Raw genomic sequence first — 699 nt, 5'->3', positions numbered from 1 at the left:
CTTCATGCAGATTTCTTTTTCAAATATCAGTATCATGGATATCTGTATCATTCTTGTATCATTTATCTGAGTTCTTGGTAAGAAGATGGGATATGTTTTAACACTACTTATGATATTATCACTACATTTCTTTTATTTCTCTTTACATTCAGAGACGAAATGAGAAAAAGAAAGTTATATTAAGTCCTTTGGATGATGTCAGCTTTAAATATAATTTGTAAATCATTTAGGACACACACAGTTCATAAATTTATTTGACATTTATGATAGTAAAAAACAAGATCAACTGTATATTTATTTTTGTAATAGTTTTACAAACCTACATTGTCAACAAATATATAAACATCTATTTACAAAGCTATATGCATAACATTATGAGAGCTCAAATCAAAGAAAATGCATCCCAATTTCAGGTACAAATCTTGACAATTTAAAATTTTGTTTTACTTGTAAAAGTTTCTAAGTGCTTTGCACAATATGGAGTACATATTTGCTAGCTAAACCAATTTTCTACACAGTATCATTTCTGCATGTAAGATTGTTCAGTTAGCAAACCAATATTAAATTCCCTGGGAGAAGGCTCAGTGTGTGGGCCACTATTAGTATTTAAGGAAAAATGCTATTATTCTCTCTCAATACTAATTGCCCAACCAAATTAAAATGTCTGAATATAACTGTACTATATAATATATCACTTTT

The sequence above is a fragment of the Penaeus monodon genome, chromosome 20 (genome assembly GCF_015228065.2).
Source record: "Penaeus monodon isolate SGIC_2016 chromosome 20, NSTDA_Pmon_1, whole genome shotgun sequence".
Lineage (NCBI taxonomy): Eukaryota > Metazoa > Arthropoda > Malacostraca > Decapoda > Penaeidae > Penaeus > Penaeus monodon.
This window is presented reverse-complemented; position numbering follows the sequence as displayed.